This window comes from Protopterus annectens, chromosome 17.part0, assembly GCF_019279795.1.
Source record: "Protopterus annectens isolate FY-2018-M chromosome 17.part0, PAN1.0, whole genome shotgun sequence".
In the NCBI taxonomy this organism is placed as follows: Eukaryota; Metazoa; Chordata; order Ceratodontiformes; family Protopteridae; genus Protopterus; species Protopterus annectens.
In genome coordinates this window covers 653694107-653715952 of record NC_056751.1, presented here as the reverse complement: position 1 = coordinate 653715952, position 21846 = coordinate 653694107, and positions in this window count along the sequence as shown.

Genomic DNA, 21846 nt, shown 5'->3' with positions numbered 1-21846 from the left:
TTCGTCCATGACATGGATGCTGTCTGGGATGTGCACACACCCAACATGCATGTACAGAGACATGTGGAACTGTACCATGGGTGTCTGGCCCATGTTGTACACACAGATTGTTATAATCAGATGTGCCTATTCTGGCCTCATGTGCTGGGAACAGGTAATCAACAGCAGCTTGACCCTGCACCTACATTGATAGCATGATACAGGTATTCCCTAGTGTCAGTGGCATCTGACCACACAGGTCATGTGTATAAGGCATGGTATGTCCTTTGTGGTTCACATTTGATGACACCACAGGTGTTGCAGGCATTCAGTGGGGAGCATAGTGATGGCACACTGTCTGCATCTAAGTGTGTATTTTACTGATAGACAGGGTGCCATGCCCTCTGCCATCCACAGAAATCACACCATGGTTACTAACTGTGGGCAATATGCAGGGTACTACCAACATAGCAGTTGTTGCCTAGGCAAGTGTGTTTGTGTATGAGACATGGGTTGAGAGTGTTCTTTGTGTAATACATGCGTTGCTAACTTTGTTCGCCAGGTCTTGGTGTCACGTATAGGGATATGGATAGACACTCCAGCCTCTCGGCTATTTCACATCTGTTATCTATGTAAGGTGGACATTGTGACATATAATAGGTATGCCATATAAGAAATTTGCAAAACCCACTCCACAATGAGTCCAGTTGTTACACACTCACAGCCACCCCCTCACAGGATAAAAATGACAAACACAGACACACACACACACACACACACACACACACACACACACACACACACACACACACACACACACACACACACACACACACACACACCTGCCATTATTGGGATTAGAACTCCTATCTAACTAGTTTATTACACAACAGCATTACACAGTTATAGGATGCACCACAGAGATTACTGGAGTACTCCTTCCCCAAAGGTGTAATTCACAGTGAATGACATTAGCAGGCTTGCCAAAGTAGGGCATTTGATCTGTAGTGAGTATGACTGGCCTAAAATACATTGCTCCCTACAAAAACAAAGAAACACACACACAGACATCCATCCTTGCCATGTGTGGGACTAGAACTCCTGACACAGTACTATATCACACTACAGCATTATGCAGTTACAGGATGCATCACAGAGATTATTGGGCTACACTTTTCCCAAAGGTGTATATCACAGTGAATGACATCAGCAGCCTTGCCAAAGTAAAGCATTTGAATTGTAATGAGTGTGACTAGCCTAAAAAGCATTACTACCCCCCACAGACACACACACACACACACACACACACACACACACACACACACACACACACACGCACACGCACACACACACACAGTTGCCATGTTGGGAATTAGAACTTCTATTTAACTAGTTTATCACACTGCAGCATTATGAAGTTATAGGATGCTCCACAGAGATTACTGGGTTATACCTTTCCCAAAGATGTATATCACAGTGAATGACATCAGAAGACTTGCCAAAGTAGGGCATTTGAATTGTAATGAGTGTGACTAGCCTAAAAAGCATTGCTCCCTAAACAGATAGACACACCCACAAACATACACACACAGTTGCTATGTGTGGGATTAGAACTCCTACCTAACTAGTTTATCACACTATAGCATTACACAGTTTTAGGATGCGCCACGAAGATTACTGGGCTACTCCATTCCCAAAGGTGTATTTCAAAGTGGATGACATCAGCAGGCTTGCCATAGTAGGGCTATGGACAGGGTGGTGTATGTGCATGGGCCATAACCCATTCATCTAGAGGTTGACACACCACATTCAGGCACATGCAGGGTTATATTCCGCAGGTATGTGTATACAGCTGCTAGATAACTACTGCCTTGTACAGACATGTTGCACAACTAGCACTTGCATAGTCTGTAATGCTGATGGATACTAGTGGCTAATTTCTACAGTGAGTGACATTTACACATCATGTGGTTGTAGTCATTAGGCTGTGTTATGGGTGAGACAGGCCTCATGATGGTTGTCTCTTTGTCACAGTCACTCTCTTCCACACATACTATGTATGTCTACTTTTAGCATATTATAGTGTATTGTCCTTGGATATATGTTTGTATTCCTATCCAATGTGTGTGCAAAGCATGACTGCCGCATACTGAGGAGTGTATGCACTAACATCTGCAACTGTCAGATATGTATGGACCACTGTTGTTTGCAGAGTTGGGCTTCATTTGTTTAAGTGTGTGAGGATGCCAAGTATGACCTTTCAGTATGTTGTTGTCTGACAATGCCATCATTTCTCTAAGTGTGTGAGCATGCCCAGTATGCCCTTTTGTATTGAATGTGTGGATCCATTCCAAGTAGTTTGTACTCCAGTACAGATCTTTATGTTGTACACCTACAGGTAGCAAACTGTTTCTGCAGGGTATCCGTAGATCATTTGGCAATATGGGGTCAAACTGTGCAAGGGGTAGTGTGTACTGTAGGTGATTGTGTCTGTGTTGCTTCTGATATATGGTACTGGTGTTAACAGAGATATTCAGACATGTGTACTGTTATATACTGTGATGTTTTATGTCCTCAAGTACTGTCAGGTGGGCATTCTTGCTCACAGTGATATCCTGGGGAACAAGGGTGAATGCAGCTATGTTCGCTATTGTGGGCAAATGTCTACATATTTATGGACAGTTATGCCATTCTGGAGGGGGAGCTACAGACACTTGCTGCTGGGTCTGTGTATCTGGTTTAGCACCTTGGTACAGTGCTGGCAGAGGATCCCATACTTGTACATCCATTGACATGACAGTTTGGCCTTATCTTGCTGTTGCAATACCTCACAGCTGTACAGATTCACACAGGTTACCAAAGGCAGGGGTCATAATTTAGGACATTATCCCTATTGTGGTATATGGGCAGGTTTGTAGCCACTCATTTATGTGTTTGGAGCCAGGGATAGTGTGTGCACACAGCTGTGTGTTGAACCCTGCACATTCCATGCTGCCTATGCCCCCCCCTTATTATTCTATCCTCTTCCATACATTATGCATACATTCTCTGATACTTTCCCTAAGGTTATCACCTCATCACAGCTGTCTTTTGGTGTTGGTCCACAGTTCATGCAATAGGATGTGGTGGACATGTTCCTGTGGTTTGTCCACATGGCCTTGCATATGACTTATGTGGAGTGTGTTATGTTGTTATTTGGGTGTCCATGACATAACATTCACTGGCAGTACATGTGAGACACAGGCCTTTGGCAGAGGCCTGTAGGCCATTTGGTGGTGATGCAGGCCAGCTTTGGCAGGCCATTGCATTCCGTCGGTCCTACAGTCCCAGACTGCCATACAGTATATTCCCGTAGGGTGACAGGGTAGGTGTGCTAGGTGTTCATGCCAATACTTTCTATCAGTATTGATCAGGTGGTGTGGATGCTGCCAGGTTGTTACCTATGGCTAAGGACACACCTGCATGGGGCACCTGCACTGCATGCTGCATTCTTTTACTATTGCCATATACAGGTGGGGGTCATATTGTACCCATTCCCAACAGCAGGGATACAACCAGAGAGGTACCTGTGGGTGGTGTTTGGGTGAGCTGGGTGCATGTGTGCTATGGACACTACTTGCATCTGACTCACAGATATGCATGGTTCATTCCAGTTATGCTGGCATGTGCAGGTACATCAGCTGTTTCCCAACACATCAGTCCTTTCACCTTTGTGATCTGCAAGTGTTCGGGCAGACAACACTGGTATTCCCTACTACAGGCCCAGATAATGTGATGCATACATGTATGTACAATTCCAAGGCTGTGTCAATTTCACAGTTACACGTTATATACTGTGTGTCTGGAGTACTTTTCCCTGTGTTCTGTTGTATATCTTTCCCAACAGCCATGCCGTGTCACTCTTTCAGATGGTGACACATATTACCACCATACAGTTACAATGGCTTACTGCAAGCATGTGTTATACTGAGGGGAATTGGATTTGGCACTGCAGTTGTGAGGACTTGGCCCTGTCATTGGCATTAGTGGGCAATGGCCACCAGGTCAAACCTCAACATGCATACATACTGACCACTCTCACACAATATGTAACACACACCAACCTAACACACACATATCTGCATATTGTACAAATCCTACAATCTATCCTGCTACCTTGGCCACCTCTGGTCATCTGTGTTCCACTGGTATTATACCTACACATACATGCTACTACATGTCTACATCAGATTGGAGGGGGCACACCAGAATGTTGCTACATTTCTAAATGGGATTGGGGGGGCACACCTGACTGTTACTACATTTCCACGTAGGATTAGAGGGGGTGCACCTGACTGTTTCTACATTTCTGCACAGGATCCAGGGGGCACACCTGACTGTTTCTACATTTATACACAGGATTGGGGGCACATTTGACTGTTTCTACATTTCTACACAGGACTGGGGGGCACACCTGACTGTTTCTACATTTCTACACAGGATTGGGGGAGGGTGTACACCTGACTGTTTCTACATTTCTACACAGGACTGGGGGAGGGGGCACACCTGACTGTTTCTACATTTATACACATGATTGGGGGGCACACCTGTTTCTACACTTCTACATAGGATTTGGGTGGCACACCTGACTGTTTCTATATTGCTACACAGGATTGGGGGGCACACCTGACTGTTACTACATTTCTACATAGGGTTGGGGGGTACACCTGACTGTTAATACATGTCTACATAGGCTATGGGGGGTCACACCTGACTGTTTCTACATTGCTACACCAGATTGGGAGGGGCACACCTACCACTTGTACACATTTGCTATGACTGTACTGGTATGTCAGGTACTCCATTTCAGTCTGTTTTCTAACCTATAATGCTGACTAGTGGCATATCAGTGTACTACAGGTCTTACGTTTGATTAACCTTCATATTAGTTTCTGAATTCCTACCCTTCAGAACTAACGTCCCACTGCCTGACCTGATGTAGTCTGTCTGTGTAGACCTGGGGGGAGGTTACCCAAAGGCATCATTCAGTGGCCTTAACACAGCCTTTTTTGTGTTTGTTTACACCTGTCCTGCTGGCTGTGACTGTTGTTGGGTATGTGAACCTCCCTGACTAGCATGTGTGTGTCATATGGACACACATGTGGCCCAGCACATTTCCTGCAGTGGGTTTTGTCACCATGTGTAGTACTACCTGCTATGGTGACACCAGTATTTGTTACAGATCTCATGCTGCCATTATAGGTGTCTAGTATCTGCTGGCATCCCATTCAACCACCCGATTCCCTTGCATGCTCACATCCATACCATAGATACAGGTAACAACACATACTACTACATTCGGCAATTGGTAAGTTGAGTGACTTATCTTGTGGGTGTGCCAGTATTGAGGGTGGTGCTGCAGGGTTGCCTGTGTCAGATGCACATAGTACACTACCTACACATGGTTGAGCACAGGTAGCATCATGTTTGGCATCCCTTTTACTGTATGTGTGAGTCAGAGAAATGTGTCATTACCTGTGTCCCTCCTGTGTCATTGTATGTGCTATGCGTTGCCTCTTTGCCAAGGCCAGGGCATACTAGGCATGCCTCCTTCTGCCTACTGGGGCAGGCTCAAGTTGTTCTTCCTCTGAGTCACTCTGTGCCTGTGCAGTCTTTGGCAATGGTGGGGGGCTGTGTGGTCCTGTCCCATGCTGTTCCTGCTGCAGCTGTTTCTGCAGGATCATATTGTGTAGCATGGCACATATGATGACAATTTGGGTACATGTAGCTGGTGAGTAGTGCAAGGCTCCAACAGATGAGTCCAGGCACTGGAACCATGACATGAGCATCCCAAATACATGCTCTATTATAATTCTGGTCTGTGCGTGTGCCTCATTATGGAGTTCTTGTTCGGGTGTGTGTGCATTTCTGATGGGTATCATCAGCCATGGCTCCAGTGCGTAACCAGCATCCCCCACTAGGTGACCATAAGGGATGTCCCCACTGGCAAATCTCTGGTACATCTGCGTCAGATGCCAGATGTGGAAATTGTGTTAGCTTCCAGGGCAGCCAGCACACACATTCATTATTAAGCCCTATGCATCACACACAACCTGGCAGTTGATGGAGGGGAAGTCCTTGAGGTTGATGTAAACCCTACACCGCTCAACAGATGGTGCTTTGATGTGTATGTGTGTGCAGTCCATAGCACCCACTACCTCAGGGTATTCTGTTATTTGGTGGAATAGATGCATATTGCTGGCCAATGCCTCACAGGTGTTGGAGAAATATACATGCTCACCAGCATGAGCTGACATGGCATACAGGAACTGGTGGAGTACCCTGGATGCTGATGCCTGTGAGATTCCCCATGATATCCCCAGTTGACCTTTGGAAGGTACCTGTAGCTAGTATTCTTAGGCCTACACATACCTTGGTATCCACTGGGATGGGTTCCCTTCTGTTAGTTCTGTGTGCAAGGCATGGCTGGCACAGCTCAACAATTTGCTGTAGGAGGTCCCTGTCCACCCTATAGCACTTCACTATCTCCATCTCATGTAGCTCCTGATAGGTTACCCTTGGTCTGTACACTCTTCTCCATCTCCTCACTATGGGTTGGTCGACAGCATTCACATCCTCACCACCCTCAGACTATTCCACATGTTGTTGTATGATAACTATTTCCACTATCATTTGTTGTTTTTGTTTGTTAAAAGTTCCCTGCTTGTATATACCGGTGCTGTAGAGTATGTGGGAAAAACCAGAGGGATAGGTGTTTGCATAGTTTATAGTAGTGTTCTGGGCTGGGCTGGTCTGCTGCCTGTGTCATTGGGTGATTCTGATACATTTCACCTGACAGCTATGCTAGTTCGCCTAGGTTACCGTCCTACTGCGGTTTTCCATTCCCATTGCCTTCCTGTTTAAGCCCGGGGGCACACTGCACAAACACACTGCTCAAATGTCCACAGAGCTGCTATTTCCTGGTTTACTTTTTTTTTTCCTTTAAAACCTGGTGAGTGGCATGCTCACCCGCTTAGGCAATGTAAAGTGTGCTAGGCAGCCTCAGACACATCCCCTTGCTTAGCTCTGCTCAGCTAAGGGCAAAGCCGAGCCACAGGGCTCCAATTCATTTACAGTATGCCTGATACCCCTCCCCCATGATGTCACCTAACTCCTAGGCTTGCAACAAGCTATTCCTGTTCTTACACTGTTGGGTGCTGACTAGAAATCTGGGACTCAGTATCATTCCCTTCATTTGCATAGGATTGCCTGCTGATGTATAGTTACATATCCCACACTGAGCCTCCCCCCTTAGCAACCACTATTCACTGGCCATGTTGTCTTCTGCCTACCATTGAGTATAATGGCAAAATAGTGATTTTGATTAGAATGCTTATTTTAATTTTTTTTTCTTATTATTTTTCACCCGATCCAGTTTTCCCACCGCTGCCCTATGCTTAAACAGCCAACCGAGATCAGCTAAAAAAAATAAAAGTTGATTTTTTTTTTTATTTTTGCAACTGTTTTCCATGCCAATGGCCTTATATTTGGCCATTGGCATGCTTTCTACATAATAGCCACCCTTTATTTGGAGCTATCATGGCTACATTTTGTAGTTTGCAGAAATGTACTCCGTTACTGGTGGAGTACATTTCTACAGATTACACTAGTCCTGAACGGCTGGCTTCCAGCTTCCTGGATAGCAAATTCACCTCATTTGCATAGATTTTTCCTGCAAATGGGGTAATTTGCATACAGGGGTTGAGTCCGTGCAGGACTAGTGCAGGAGTGCTCGTGCACGTCCCTACAGCTTATTCCTGGATCGCATGGCAGACATATTGCCTGCTGGAGCTCCTGCACTAGTCCTGCACACCATGCAGGGCTTGCTGAACTCAGGGCCATCTGTCTTACGATGTTAAGACCATTATTACAGTAAAGGTATTCAAAAAACTTTAAAACACTCCCTCTTTGAGGAAAACAAATACACATATTTTTGTCACACAAGCTACGAAATAGAGCACTTAATTTAATAAAATTCAGAAGCTTACATTCATGCATAACTGTATACAATACCTTTATATATATATATATATGTATATATATATATATATATATATATATATATATATATAGATACACAGACATATATGCACACAGACACACACACACATATATATATTTATATATATATATATATATATATATATATATATATATTAATAACCATGTGTGTTAATTCCTGTACAAATTTTCATAGCACATTGGCATTGTTTCCAAGCATTTTGTCAGTGTTCATTTCTCTCTTTTGTCTTGATATGTAGATTATCTGCCCTGACCATATCTTACTGTAAATATTCTATCACTGTACATGGGTCATGGCTGAAAAGGATCAACTGAGCAGCCCATCTACCCGGTCAACAAATTAAAATAAATAAATATATAAATGTGTTTCATGCATCAATACCCTAGCTGCTTAAAGCCACCTAATGCAATGTGTTTTGCAGATGTCAGTTTCTCACCATATGATATTATATTTTATTTCTGCACATGTATTTTTTTCCCCTTTACACACATGTACAGAAATGCTGTGTCATGACACATATTGCAGTCCATCTGCATGACTATACATATGGTATATTACCGGCTTTGTTATAAGTGTTAACACACCCATGCTTATGACACATGCCACACATGTACTTACAACCTTCCTACATACCACCCCCTTATAATGCAGCAGATGCGCCAGTGTTTAGCTGATTATATTCAGCTCTTTGTTATTATTATTTGTTTTCCCACACAGTTATATACTGAAGTATGGCATGTACCTGCAGACTTCCTCTTATATATACCTTATGTTTAGTACACTTGCTCCACAATGGCAGTTCATAGATTCATAGGTTCATAGGTTCATACTAGGCTATCTGCCCTGGGGCAATTATAAGCCTAGCCCGATTCTGTATGGCTTATGCCACCCCTTGATTTGAGTATACTGTGCCCTTTTTAAGGTTTAGTTTACTGTGCCTCTGTCTAATAGTGACACGGGAGTAATCCCTGGGACAAACCTACGATCCCCCATCCACTTATCGAGATTCTTTTCTGTGCTCCGGTTATAGGTTCAAAACCCAGGACCCTATAAACCATAGTCACAGTAGTTAACCACCAAGCCAACACAGAAGTTGTATATAAATGTTCCATACATTACCAGTCACATACCAGCATTAGTATCATTGGTTGTGCATATGGTACACCATGTAGTGACAATGGCAGTTGTGTACAAATGTTCCATACATTAGCAGTCACATGCCAACATTAGCATCATTGGTTGTGCACATGGTACACCATGTAGTGACAATGGCAGTTGTGTACAAATGCTCCATACACTACCAGTCACGTGCCAGCATTAGCATCATTGGCTGTGCATATGGAATACCATGCAGTGACATATGTGCATTCATGTAGGATGTGTGCCTGCACATAACCATCAGAGTTACACATGAAAAGAATAGAGCTACTTTGCAGTAGCAGTGGCTTTGGTTTCTATGCATAACCATCACTTGTTTGTACCCTACTTGCTCACACTGCTCTACAGTACCCGTGTGTATATCATGCATATAAGACAAGTAACATCATTTGACATGCCTGTAAATACTTCTGTAGTCAGGGCATCAGAAGTGACCTATTACAGTATCATGGTACAGCGACCGTGTTGTGGCCACCATAGGCCACATTATTATAACAGATAGTAATTCAATTATTTTGTCCAAAAAAAAAAAAAAAAAGAAAACAAGAGTGCAGTCTATTACCACCAAAAATATCCATGCCCCTCAAACCTTCCCTCTGACTTTCCTTTCCCTTTTCCTTCAGGGCTGCCTCTCTTTACCTGTATCTAACTTCAAACATCCTATTCCTACCCACTCTTTTGTCTGTGCATTATGTTATTCCCCCATATGCCTCACTCCCCCATATTTTTTTTAGATACCTACCTACCTAGTGGTTTGCTCATGAAGTGGCATATCGTGCCACATTTCCACTTCTTTAGGTCCTCAGCTACCCGCTGGATTCCTCAGTATTGCAACATTCAGAAAATCATAGTTTTGCAAAACTGAGATATAAAGGCATATAACTAGCAGCATAGTATGTATATTAGAATGTGTAACAGTATATGCTACCTTTATTTAATGTATTCATCACAGTTCTGTAAGGACAATACACATATCTTTAGGTTCTGCAACATATCTGTCACTTTCGTGTTAAGATACAAATAAACGAGTCTTCGTGGGTTCTGTTCAATCAGCTTTATTACATACAAACACTACTACTGTTGACTATTGACTCTAACATAAGTAACTTGTATACAATTAATGACTAAGATCATGCATGCTCACTCCCTAGCTGCTCCTACAAAATGGCACTAAGGTTGTGCAAACGTGCAGGTTATATACGTGCATGTACAGCCTTGCATACTTCTTAAAGATACAAGCACACACACTTTACACTCTGATCTACAATATGTATGTGCTATTTGGTGTAAGTATGACATTTACAAAGTGGACTGCTTTTTCCCTTTGAACTTTCAGTTTTTGAATGCTGTGCTCATGCCTTTCAGTCATTGTAGGAAAATAATGTAATCTTCAGGTTTTCTTTTGATGTTTGCTGAAAGTCGTTTACTTATATGCTAATTCCTATTCTAATTTACTTTATGTATTACATTGCTTGGCAGATTCTTTTCTCCATACCAGCCAACGTCCATAGATCCATATAGATCTTTTGAAATTCACTGCCCTATATCCTGACCTAACAACCGAGTCAAAATTGAAATTGGTTCAGCAGAAATTAAAAATATACCTATCCTCATCATGGATCTGCCACTGTGCCATACAAAAGTGCCATACAAAAGACCACACATACTCTTACCACTGAGACAAAAGTTGAAACAATTTAACTATATTCCCAAGTACTATCTCCTGTCAGTCTTCCCTAAGCACCCTGTACGAATTCTCTGTCTTTTGCCTCAACTGGTGTACTGTACGAGTATCCAAAATGTAATAAAATATTTCACATTGTATCTATTGTTTATATATATATATATATATATATATAAATATATATAATTATATATATATATATATATATATATATATATATATATATATATATATATATAAATAACTGTCCTATGAATGGTATAATACTTGTTGTACATAATCCATATTTACTATTTATCCTACATTTGTAATACTTTCTTTTGGGAAATGTTCCTATGAATTGCATAGTATGCTCTGGTGGCAGTCTGAATATACTATTTATCCTACATTCAGTGTAATACTTTCATCTGGGGAACTGGCCAATGAATGACACAACACTCTGAATGCAGTCTGAATACTATTTATCTTATAGTCAAAGTGATGCTTTTATTTATGGAATTTGAATATACCATGTATTGTACTATTCTACAATTATTCTATATTATTCTGTATTTTCCTTGAATCTTGGAATCGTGAAGCTTTTGGGGAGTTATGATTACACTGTATACACTGTTGTTTTTACACCCAATAATGTCAACCCTCTGCACCTTTTTAATCCTAAAATCATTTCCACTACTGCAAAGACACTTACTCTTAATCAAATACTAGACCATCCAGAATATCCTAAATCCAAACCAAAACACACTAAAATAACTTCCTTCAATAACCTCGTCTTAGCTGGAGACATTCACCCCAACCCTGGACCTAACAAATAATTACCACCCCCTTTCCTCTAACCTTTCATGCCCCTACAATACTCTTAAATTTTTCTCACTCAATGCCCAGAGTCTCAACAACAAAGCACATCAGTTTCAAGCATGGCTAAGTCATAACCAACCTGACATTGTAGCCATCTCTGAAACTTGGCTCAAACCCCACATCTCTGACTCTGAAATCCTACCCTCTGGATTTCACACTCTTAGATGTGACCGCCAAAAAAAAAAAAAAAAAAGGCAGAGGCATTGCATTAATCAGTTCCGATCTACTTGCCTTAATTACCTACCAAACCCCATTCCTAAATTCGCCAATGCAGAACTAACAGTCGGTCCATTAAAAATTAATAATCACAAAAGTCTCTGTATCATCTCCCTTTATATCCCACCTGGAAATAACATCTCAACCCTTGAAGACATACTCCAATGAGCCTCGGCTGAAATGAACCTTGAAACTTACATACTAGGTGATGTAAACATCGACTGGAATAAAATCAACAGTCCCATGCCCTCACTGTCCATTAACCTCATTAACTTTACTCAAGTAATCCACTCTACTCTATCACCAGACCCAATAAATCAAATCCCCCAGGATCCACTCTTGATTGGATCTTAGTCACCTATCCAAATAAAATTTCCAACTCTGGCACCATCCCTGACTCTATTAGTGACCACCACCCAGCATTCATTTACCGTGCAACTACCTCCCATCCGCACCAACATCAATATATTCAGGCCCACAACCTTAGTAAATTTGACCCCAAAACCTTCTCTAACTATCTTAAACAAATGAATTGGAGCATTCTAAAAACCCTTTCACTCGATAAAACCATAGACCACTTTAATTCTACCTTCCTAGATGCTCTAAATTCCCCATCTCCACCAAGGAAAAAAAGAATAAAAACTATAACTGCCCCTTGGCTACTTAACAAAGCAAATTATGCATCAAAGAGACAAATCCTGGAAGTTTTACCAAAAGAATAAACTTCCCGAACCCTTTCTCCAATATACACAGCTCTGTAACGTTGCAAAAAAACAAATCTTCAAAGACAAAAAGTCCTACTACACTAAGCTCCAGTCAAACCATCCCCAAAACCCTAGGCTTTTTTGGAACTCCATAAACTCACTCCTCAACCCAGGCTCCAAAAAATAACCCATTTCCAGACCCAAGTAAATCTGACCTCAAATTAGCCTCACTATTCAACTTTTTCTTTATAGACTCAATATCCAAGCTAATGAAAACTTTTCCCAACAATGACCCATCTCTTCTACATTCCACCTCATCTAAGTCCCCCCAAAATTCCCCCCCTATGTTTGAGCTTAAACCTGTCTCCACAAACTACATAAAAAGACTTCTATCCAAACTTAAACCCTGCTCCAATGTACCTGACAACATCCCCTCTTCTTTTCTCAAGTCTGCTGCCAGTGGTATAGCACTCCCAATTAGTATCCTAATTAATAGATCTATAAAGGAATCCTATGTCCCTAAACTCTGGTGTTTCACCTTTATTCTTCCTCTCCACAAGAGAGGCAAAACCGCTAACATTTCAAACTTCCGCCCTATAGCTCTTCTCTCTCCAATCTCTAAAATTTTAGAAAAATGCATGCACCTCCAACTTCTGCCTTTTTTGACTAAAAAACAACTTCTTACCCCTACCCAACATGGCTTCCAACCAGGACATAGCACCATAACAGCTCTACTCTCATTCTTAGAAACTGTCAATCAAGCCCGAGGTTCTGGGAACTTAGTACCCACAGTGCTCCTAGATCTCTCTAAAGCATTCAATACTGTTTCCCATAAGCACCTTCTAAGTCATTTAGCAAACCTAAATCTCTCCCAAACCACTCTTTCCTCGTTTTCAAGCTATCTGTCAGATAGATATCAGGCTCTGAAATGGAAAAAAGGCACCTCACCTTTCTTACCCACTCCTACCAGAGTACCACAGGGGTCCATCCTTGGACCAATACTGTTTAATATCTTTATCAATAACTTTCACTCTGCTATTCCTAATGACAAAGTCATCCAATATGCAGATGACTCTACACTTGTCTGCTCTGCCTCTAACCTCTCTGAACTCCTATCTAAAACTCAGACTGCATTCTCAACTACTGAGATCTGGATGTGCCAAAATCACCTTCCTCTCAATGCTAACAAATCTAAAATACTACTATTCACTCCCTCAGAATCTTTCTCTGTTGATAAAAATTCCTTCCAAGTCCTTAGCCAAAAGAACTCTCTGATTGAAGTCGTTCCCTTTGCCAAATTACTGGGTGTAACTATAGACGAACACCTCAAGTTCGACATCCATATTCAGCAAAATATAAAGAAAACCCACCAAAAACTAGGTATGCTATACAGGAACAACCACTTCCTCTCCACTTCTACCAGGCATACTCTGGCCTCCTCTTACCTACTTCCCTCCCTTATGTATGTTGCCCCACTACTAACTAACCTATCCTCTTCCATCACTTCCAAACTTGAAATAACAAAATTTCTAAATTTGCCACCAAAGCCAAACATTCCATACATCACTGTGTTACCCTCCAATCCCTCAACTGTTTAGAATTCACAAATTACCTGGACGTCCTCCAGCTCACTACAGCACATAGACTAATATTTAATCCAACCAAATGTCCAGCTCTAACCAACATCCTTCCCCCATGCACCCCAAACAGAACTCTCAGATCTGAACACCAAAACTTGATTACTATCCACAAACCTAAACATCCTGCTGGACAACTTCTCCTCCTTCTCCTTGGGTAAGAAATGGAACTCCCTCCCTTCCGCACTAAGGACAATGTCAAATACAAACAACTTCAAAACACAGCTTTACACCTACCTCTCCTCCAAATGGAAATGTAACTGCATTCTCCCTACCTAAAACTCTTTAACAAAAGCCCCTGGGAGGGTATCCTCCTGAGTTCCTAAGCACCTTATAGCTGGCTATAACCTTCTATAGTTAATTCCCACATGATCTCTCACACGCTGTAAATATTCTAAATAGCTTTTGACTTTGACTTTAACTGTGTGAGTTTGTTAAAATGTATCTGCATGATATTTTTCCACTATGGGCAATATTGCTCACACTTTGTATTATCTAATATGTATTTGTAGTTGTACCTTATTTTTATTGGACAGCTATCTTTACTGTAATCTGTTTCATGGAGCTTTTCTCCCCGGGCCTCCACTGAAAATGGGATCTCTGGGCCCAGTGGACCTCCCTGGTAATTAAGCTGGAAATAAATAAATAAATAAATAAATAAATAAATAAATAAATATTTCTTATTTTTAATTATGCATCATAGAATTACTCTCCCTGCTAAAAAGGATGTACTAGGCCTACTTGGACTATCACAGTTAAAAATGCAAATAAATATATGTATAAATGCATAAATAAATAAATAAATAGCACATTTCCCTAAAAGGCTGTATTGTAATAAATGGTAACCCTCACCAGTGCCACTAAATTAAATGGGATGCTACTCCTAATATTTCATGCTTTAAAATAGGTTACTGTTATTATAATTATTATTGTTGTTATTGTCATTGTTATTATTTTTATTATTATTGTTATTGTTATTATTTGTGGTTTAGAAGTTGATTAGTATGCTTGTGCAGAGTAGATATGATTCTTGTACTGTTTTATACTGTGGACATCGATATTTTGCTAGAAACAAAGGGTTTCTCCCAGTGAGTAATATAAATTAATGTATTCTACTTATTCTTCTTGTTCACATACTTTCTGTATGTTTTTTAAAGTGGTTACACTATGTCCATAAAGTGGAGAATTATGGACTGGACAGCTATCTATAACAAGAAGCATAATATACACCTTTAAAGGCAGTCCTTCAAATTCCAGTGCATCCAGTAGTAAAACTTTTCAGATGAAGGAACAACCCAAAGCAGTGTGAGGATATGCATATCCCCTAGAGAAGGCATTCTACTCAGGAATAATGAGTAGTCATGCATTCATTCACTCAGTAAATCATCCATACAGTCCTAATTACTCCTTTCTATTTATAGTATAAGATGGCAGTGCAAACCATGATGCTTAATGTAGACTAACGGCTTCTTTTGGGTAATTTGTGTGTCTCTTTTTCCATAGTGGTTGACGACTGAGTTCTACAGCAATGAATATGAAGATGGCTTTTAGGCATTAGACCTCAAATTAACTTTATTTGAAAACTCAGAATGATGTATCCCCAGCCGAGAATCTAGGTACAGCACTAATCGCAGTCCCTGCTTTGCCTGTTGCGGTCAGTGTGTGAGGATGGATCCAGTAGATATCATATATTTGCTCTTGCACTGCTATAGACCTTTATGTACTGTCAGGTATTAGCCCCCTATAAACAGATGTACTCTGTGAGTCATGGTGTATGGTGTAATGAAGTGTGCTGTCATAGGTTCATAGGTTCATAGGTTGGTACTAGGCTATCGGCCCTAGGGACTATACAAGCCTAGCCATAACAATTCCCTGGATATTTCTTCCCACAATATTTACTTCCCTGGACCCCTGTCTAGCAGGGCGACTGACATGATCCCCGGGGTGAATTTTCTATCCCCCATCCAATCATCAAGGTTCCTTTTGAAAAGGGCCAAGGAGGTGCTCTGTTTGACATGTATGGGCAGTCTATTCCAGAGTATGGGGAGTCTCTGGGTCAGGAATCTATCCCTCCAGCATGTTTTGTTCATTGTAATGACAAAGTTTAGATCCCTGGAGTGTGTGGCTCTGAGGGATTGGGATTTCTTTAAGTGGAGCATGTCCAACAGCTCAGGGTTGACATGGCCTTGTATGTTAAGCAGAGATCGCCTCTGAGTAAACGATATGCCACAGAGTATAACTGGAGTTTTTTTAGATGGTCACCATATGGCATCTGCTTTAGGCTTGTGATTCTTTTAGTGAGGTATTTCTGCAGCATTTCCAGCTGTTGCAGATGTCTTGTGAGGTACATACCAAACGAGGTGTTATACTCTATAATGGGTCTAATGAGGGATGAGTACAGTGGGATAATAACCTCCTTTTTTCTGGATGAAAAGCCCTTAGTGATGAGGTGTGCCACATAGAAGGATTTCCTTACTGTTGTGGTGATGTGGTTATCAAAGGTGAGACCACTGTCCAGCTGTGTCCCTAAGTCTCTCATCACACTTTTGATGTTTAGTGTACTGCCACCTATGTGGTAATTCATGGGTATGTGTTTTTTTTCCAAAGGGGATAACTATACATTTCTTGGCATTACGCTTGAGCCCATGGCTCTGGCACCAGGCATCTGTTTCTGTAAGGCCCTTTTGTAGAATATCCACATCATTTGAGGATTCAATAATGGCTACAAGTTTGCAGTCATCTGTGAACTTTGTTAGCCAGAGTCCCTTAGTGTTGGCCTGTACTTCAGAGAAGTAGATGCCAAACAAGAGTGGTCCCAGGACTGAACCCTGAGGTACTCCACTTGTCTGGAGCTGGATTTGGAGTCAGCTACTTTTACAGTCTGGGTTCTGTCAGTAAGCCAGTTGGCAACCCATCAAATGACATGGGGATTTATACCCAGCTTAATAAGTTTATCTATGATTCCAGAGTGGGGGATGGTGTTGACAGCCTTGGCGAGCTCCAGATAGGCTTTGTCGACCGCCTTACACTCATCCACAGCTCTGGAGACTGATTTGAAGAAGTCAATCAGGTTCAGGAGAAAAGATCGACCCTTCACGAACCCAAACTGGGTGGGGTCCTGTGTTTGAAGGTTGCCAATGTCTTTGTTTATAAGTTCCATGATAATGCGTTCCATGCCCATGTAGATTAGGCTCGTCAGACTGATGGGATGGTAGTTCCCAGGATCCAAGGTGGATCCCCCCTGTGGAGTGGGATAACTGCAGCTGTGCACCACTAAGTAGGCATGAAGCCTGAGGTGAGGCTATGATTAAACATGACACTTAGGTGAGGTGCCAGTTCATTTTGTAGTTCATGTAGTACACAGTCCGGGATGTTATCTGGTCCCATGGATGCTGTATTCTTAGCTTTGGAGAGTGCAGTTTCTACCTTTGTGGCCATGATTACCGGAATTTGGCAATGTTTTGGTATTGAGATGGGCTTTTAAGGGGGTGAGAGGGGGGGCGAAGTTGGCACTAAATCGATCTGCCAGGATATTGGCAATATCCATGGGATCAGTATATTTAGTGCCATTCTGTTGTAGCTCAGAGCAGATCTGAGCAGTGCCATTTAGATTCTTGACATAACTATAGAATGCCTTGTGGTTGTCTTTGGAATCTTTGGCAATTTTATTTTCATAGTTAGCTTTTGAGGATTTTATGAGGGATTTCAGCTACTTATTAAGGCTGGTGAGGGAGTTTTTTGCATCCTGGGATGGACATGGTCATGGACATTAGTCCTCATACAGCTGTCACCCAAGCTCTGGAGGCTTCCTAGTCTTCACATTAGACCATCCTGTGCAGTATATTTGTACATCCTGCACAATGTCCCATGCAATATGTCATCTTGTACCCATATTCACCATTTCCTCTCCTATTCCTGTACCATAGCCACCATTTTCACCTATTCCTGTACCCATATTTACCATTCCCTCTCCTATTGTACCCATAACGCCATTCCTCACCTATTCCTGTACCCATATTAGCCATTCCCTCTCCTATTGTACCCATATACACCATCCTTCACCTATTCCTGTACCCATATTCACCATCCTTTCTCCTAATTTACCAATAGCCACAATCTCCCACCTATTCATGTACCCATATCCATCATTCCCTCTCATATTGTACCCATAGCCAGCATCCCTCACCTTTTTTTCCACACTGAACAGTCAAAGTCTTGGGTCAGTCATAATGCTGTGCATTTCAGTCTACAGACATGTGCCCTGTAATGCATACCATCCATTGCTATTTGTTTTGTTTGTTATCAATCATAGTTACTAAATGCTGATATGTGTTGCATGGTTAAAGAAGTGCATTTACATGGAATGTTGCATGACTTGCTCTATGACTGGCACATTTGTGGCGCAGTGGGAGCAGCATTAGTGGCTTGTCTTCTGGGGTATGTTAAGCGATACCCACCTTCATCCTATTTGAGATGCACCTGCCACACGTTATTGGGGCAGTGAATAATCATGGCATTTGAGATGTACCAGCTAGAAGTTATTGGGGCAGTGCACAATCATGGCAGAGCATCTTTGTAATGCTCATTTATTCTTTCTATTAGTCTTACATTTCACTACATTGGTTGTATATTATCACCCACCCAAACAAACAGAAATGTATCTATGCTTTAGATAAACTAAAAACAAGAAACTGCACACACTGCATACATTAAAAATAAGCACTAACTCCAAATGAAGAGCTACCTCTACCAAGAACAAATAAGAACATGAGTCTGACTTTAGTTTAAAAATTAATAATCACAATTATCAAAAATTAAAATAAAAATTGATCCACAACCAGTCAAACAGAAAATGGCATTAACAGTAAACTGGACATAACTTACATAAAGCTAAATTATATATAACATAAATAACTAAAACTCTAAATCTAAGATATTGTATCAAAGCCCTCATGACACTAAAAAAAAAGCTAAAAAGTTTTCCTGTTGCTTTCAAAGAACTAGTGAAGAAAACTACCAAATCCAAATCACTCATAAACGCCAGTGGAATCTAGTTAAGCCCTGCTGAGTATACAACTCATGCAAACAACATAATTACGGCATGATATTAAAATGAATGGGAAATTGTAATTCATGTGATAGAAACTAAAAACAAATCAATGCAATGTGCAGGAATCTAGTTGGTAGGATAATGAGATATTTTATACTGTAATGGGTCCACTTTGTTATTTTGAAACTTCAAAACCTCGAACATCACAATCCCGAGATTCAGATGTTCAAAATTTTGAAACCTTGACACTGAACAATTGAGATTGCCTGATAGTGCAGAATGGTATTTACCGTTCTCTTCACTGTAGTGCGATCTCAGAGTTGGTATATTTAAGTAGCAGGGGCTGGGGGGCGCAGAGGTGCTTGCCACCCTGCAAAAACGTGGTTGCTAACATTTTATTGTTTTAGGTTTTTTTCTTTTTTTCTTTGGAGATTTCAAAACTTCAAACATTTGCCCCCAGATTCAGCAAGCCCAGCACTGTGTGCAGGACTAGTGCAGGAGCTCCAGCAGGCAATATGACTGCCGTGCAATCCAGAAATATAGGGACGTGCACGACCACTCCTGCACTAGTCCTGCATGAACTCAGCTCCTGTATGCAAATTACCCCATTTGCAGGTGAAATCCATGCAAATGAGGAGAATTTGCAATCCAGGAAGCTGGAAGCCGGCCATGCAGGACTAGTGTAATCTGCAGAAATATACTCATTTAGTAACCGAGTACATTTCTGCAAACTACAAAACTGAGCCATGACAGCTCAAAATAATAGGTGGATATTATGTAGAAAGCATGCCAATGGCCAAATATATGGCCATTAGCATGAAAAACAGTTGCAAAAATAAAAAAATTAACTTTTATTTTTTTTAGCAGATCTCGGCTGTTAAAGCATAGGGCAGTGGAGCGCAAACGGGATCGAGGGAAAAATAAAATAAAAACCCTAAAATAAGCAATCTAACCAAAACCACTATATTGCCATTATACTCAATGGCAGGCAGAAGACAACATGGCCAGTGAATAGTGGTTGCTAATGGGGGAAGCTCAGTGTGGGACCTGTAACTATGCATCAGCAGGCAATTCTATGCAAATGAGGAAAATGATGCTGAATCCCAGATTGCCCCTGCATGCTAGTCAGCACCCAACAGTGTAAGAGCAGGAATAGCGTGGTGCAAGCCTAGGAGTTATCTGACATTATAGGGAGGTGTGTCAGGCATACTGTAAGTGGATTGGAGCCCTGTGGCTCGGGTTTGCCCTTAGCTTAGCAGAGCTAAGCAAGGGTGTGTGTCTGAGGCTGCCTATCACTCTTTACATTGCTTAAGCGGGTGTGCGTGCCACGCACCGGGTTTTATAAGGGAAAAAAAAGTAAACCAGGAAATAGCAGCTCTGTGCATATGTGAGCACTGTGTTTGCATGGCACACCCCTGGGCTTAAACAGGAAGGCAATGAGAAGGGAAAAAGGCAGTAGGAAGGTAATATAGGAGAACTAGCATAGCTGGCAGGTGAAATGTATCAGAATCAGTCAATTACACAGGCAGCAGTCCAGCCCAGACCAGCCCAGAACACTACTATAAACTATGCAAACACCTTTCCCTCTGTTTTTTCCCACATACTCTACACCACCGGTATAAACAAGTGGGGGAATTTTAACAAACAAAAACAAAAAAAGGATAGGGGCTGCAATAGCTATCATACCTCAACTTGTGGAAGAGGCCGAGGGTGGTGAGGATGATAATGCTGTTGAACAACCCACAGTGAGGAGACAAAGAAGAGTGTACAGACCCAGGGTAACCTACCAGCGGCTACATGAGCTGGAGATAGTGGAGCACTACAGGGTAGACAGGGACCTCCTAAAGCAAATTGTTGAGCTGTGCCAGCCACGGCTCACACACAGAACTAACATAGGGGAACCCATCCCAGTGGATACCAAGGTATATGTAGGCCTAAGAATACTAGATACAGGTACCTTCCAAAGGCCAACTGGGGATATCATGGGGATCTTACAGGCATCAGCATCCAGGGTACTCCACCAGTTTCTGGATTCCATGTCAGCATATGCCGGTGAGCAGATATATTTCCCCAACACCCGTGAGGCATTGGCCAGCAATATGCATCTCTTCCACCAAATTGCAGAATACCCTGAGGTAGTGGGTGCTATTGACTGCATGTACATATGCATCAAAGCACCACCTGGTGAGCGGGGTAGGGTCTATATCAACTGCAAGAACTTCCACTCCATCAACTGCCAGGTCCTGTGTGATGCCCAGGGCATTATAATGAATGTGAGTGCTGGCTGCCCTGGAAGCTATCACGATTCCCACATCTGGCATCTGATGCAGCTGTACCAGAGATTTGCCAGTGGGACATCCCTTACGGTCACCTAGTGGGGGATGCTGGTTGCGCACTGGAGACGTGGCTGATGACACCCATCAAGAATGCACACACACCCGAACAAGAAAAACATAATGAGGCACACACATAGAACAGAGTTGTAATAAAGTGTGTGT